Source organism: Macaca fascicularis, chromosome 4 (genome assembly GCF_037993035.2).
Source record: "Macaca fascicularis isolate 582-1 chromosome 4, T2T-MFA8v1.1".
NCBI lineage: Eukaryota > Metazoa > Chordata > Mammalia > Primates > Cercopithecidae > Macaca > Macaca fascicularis.
The window spans coordinates 167026447-167029962 of NC_088378.1; positions in this window are offsets into that span (position 1 = coordinate 167026447).

Sequence of the window (3516 nt, forward strand, 5' to 3'; positions counted from 1 at the left end):
TGCTGTTTTGAGACGGAGTCTCGCTCTGCTGCCCAGGCTGGAGTGCAGTGGCGCGATCTCGGCTCACTGCAAGCTCTGCCTCCTGGGTTCACGCCATTCTCCTGCCTCAGCCTCCGAAGTAGCTGGGACTACAGGCGCCCGCCACCACGCCCGGCTAATTTTTTCTATTTTCAGTAGAGACGGGGTTTCACCGTGTTAGCCAGGATGGTCTCAATCTCCTGACCTCGTGATCTGCCCACCTCGGCCTCCCAAAGTTCTGGGATTACAGGCATGAGCCACCGCACCCAGCCCCTAAGTAGAGATGTTTTAAAGTAAAAACATCTTTTAAAACGAGAAATGTAATTGTGAGCCAGCTGATGCTGTTGCAGCTTTGTTTGAGTCAAGATTCAAAGGCAGAAGTGGAGGGTGAGGGTGGTGATCACAGACCAGGGCACCTCTCTGCTCAGGGGCCCTTGCAGCAATCTTGTGTCTGAATGTTCCTCCTCCAGACGTGTCTGCAGCATGCCTTCTGCCCACACAGAGGCTATATTCCACTCCTCTTTTGTGGGAAGACTGAATTTTAAAATGGAAGCTCTTCTGAAAATAGAGTCCCATTGGATCTGAAGCTTGGGTGTCATGACATTCCCCCAGTACTACTCCATGTGTAACTGTTTCACGACTTTTGTTGGATGAAATGAACAACATAAATTCCAAAAAACTTCACTCCATTTTTCTTAGACTTTCAGTCTTTTCCTGTGTTCTTGAGTGTTCTGCCTAAACTAGGAAATATTAAATTATCTAATTTCAGCAGTTGGAAGCTGCATTTGTAAATATTTTGATTAGTAAGTTTGTTAGACATTGTGTGGATAGACCTAACTTCTAAATTTAACGTTTCCATTTTTTTAAAAAAAACAAAAAAAAGCTGTGACTGAAAATTATACCCATGCTGTGTGTGCAGATCACATACAGCAGACACTGGTCAATGCAGATTCAGCACAGTAGTTAAGTACATAAAGAAGTTTTGGTATAACAGAATATTTCCATGTCCCACAGAATTTACCGTAGTCACTGAGCTTGGCTGAGACTATTAGCTTTTTTCTTCCCACCTGCCTTCCTTATTTCCTTTTTCCCTCTTTTATTCATTAGGTATTTATTGAGTCTCCACTATGTCATGTGCTATGTTAGTGCTAGAAATTCCGTGATTAGAAAAGCATGCATGGTTCCTATACTAATGGGGCTTAGAATCTAAGAGGTCAGTCAGACTTTAAATAATAGCACCAATGTACATAAATACACTGAAATAAAAGTGCTTCAGGAGAGTATGTAGCAGGGGGCCTAGAACTGCTCTGGAAGTTCAGAAAAGCTCCCTAAGGAAAATAGCCCTAAGCTATTTCCCTCCCTGTGAAGGATGACAGGGAGCCAGCTAGGAGTCAGCAGCTCATGCAAAGGTCCTGAAAACAGAGAACCATGTCAAAGATGTCACTATCTGAGACCAGTGGTGTGGAGGTGAGAAGAATTTACCAAGACAGTTGTAGGTAAAGAAAGGCAGATTTATTAGAGAAAGTATGAAAATATGCTGTAAGGGAACAATGACCAGTCAGTAAGAGAGGAGCTGACTGTAAAGAGATAAAGGCTTGCTGGGGACGTTAGAGAATAGTGCTTATGCTGTGTGCTGAAGAGGGCTTTGTGCGGTACTGATAGTGCCAAGGTGGCAGTGAGCTCACTTGCATTTTTCTACCAGCCAAGGGTCTGACAATAACTGAGTGTAGGAAGATAGTGAGTTATTTGCACAGGAGGGCTATGTGTCCTGGACCATGAAGAAAGTCACACACAACTTATCTGCTTTTACTCTTCCTTTCTTTCTTTCTTTCTTTCTTTCTTTCGTTCTTTCTTTCTTTCTTTCTTTTTCTTTTCTTTTTCTTTCTTTCTTTTTTGATGTACAATGGCGCAATCTCGGCTCACTGGTACTTCTGCCTCCTGGGTTCAAGCGATTTTTCTGCTTCAGCCTCCCAAGTACCTGGGATTACAGGCGCACGCCACCACGCCCAGCTAATTTTTTTTTTCTTTGTATTTTTAGTAGAGACAGGGTTTCACCATGTTGGCCAGGCTGGTCTCGAACTCCAGACCTCAGGTGATCCACCCGCCTTGGCCTCCCAAAGTACTGGCTTTAGAGGCATGAGTCACCATGCCCAGCCCAATCTGCTTTTCCCTTTTTCTTTCCCTCAGTCTTGCCATCCTGACTCCTTTTCCCTAATTAGGACTCCACAAAAGATTTCCATCATTATCCAGAAAGAAAAGGGAAACATTGAAGAGTTTTAAATATAGAAAAGAGAGAGTCAGATTTTTGAATTTTTAAAAAATCTTTGTGGCTGCAGAAAATAGGCAAGAGAGGGGTAGGGGAAGCTAGAGTGGATCTGGTGAGAAATGGTGGCCTGTGACTGTAGGATTGAGTGAGCATGTGGGTGGGGAGGGTCCAGACTCCCTCCTAGGTCTCTGGTCTGAACACTGGATGAATTCACTTGTGACACCATCAAATCTGGGACTTTTTTGGCTGTAGTTTTTTTTTTTTTTTTTTAGAGATACAGTCTCACTATGTTGCCAAGGCTGACCTCAGACTCCTAGGCTCAAGTGATCCTCCGGCCTCAGCCTCCCAACTAGCTGGGACTACAGGTATTCACCACCACCCCTGGCTGTCTGGAGATTTCCAATTATTGATTCAATCTCCTTACTAGTCATAAGTCTATTCAGATTTTCCATGTCTTCATGGTTTAGTCTTGGTAGGTTTTGTGTTTCTAGGAATTTGTCCATTTCATGTAGTGTATCCAATTTGTTGGTGTACAATTGCTCCTAGTACTCTCTTACAATCTCTTTACTTCAGTAAGTCAGTAGTTAATGTCCTCACTGTCTTTCTTTATCTTCAGCTGTTGTTTATTGACATAAAGGTAGGCTCTATAGCCACAGGCCCAGAGGCAGCTGCAGTAGTGGGGGGACATGGAAGGTGGAGGGTGGAGTGTTTGCTGCAGGACAGCTGAGTGGAGGGTGGGGACAGGTGCCAGTGAGGAAGGCCCAGGCGGTTGGGGAAGCAAGTAAGGGCCAGGGCCAGAGTCTGCTTAAACTGGAACTACTGAGCTACTGCCCCATGGCCTAAGGTCCCTAACTCTCGCTGACTGTTTCCTGACCCCAGGCCAGGCTTGGGAGTCCTCTGGGCATCCATTTTCTAAAGGAACTGAACAGAGTACACACAGGAAAGGAAGCTGTCACCCTCTTGCCATACACTCTGGGGACCTCTGTTCTGCATTCCTCCTCCTTCCCTTGCTTGGGTGGGGCCACATGATTGGCAACCAAACTCTGGGCTGTCCCACCACAGCAGTCTCTAAAAACAGCTATGTTTCAGCGAGGCGTAAATCTTCTTCCCTGGTGTCCCAGCGCACCAGTGCCACACTACAGCCAAGTGAGCTCTATAAGCATTGCTGGCCTAAATGGATGGGTTGGGGGAAGGGGGTGGGACAGGTGCTGGAGGAAGGGCTCTGGGGTCCA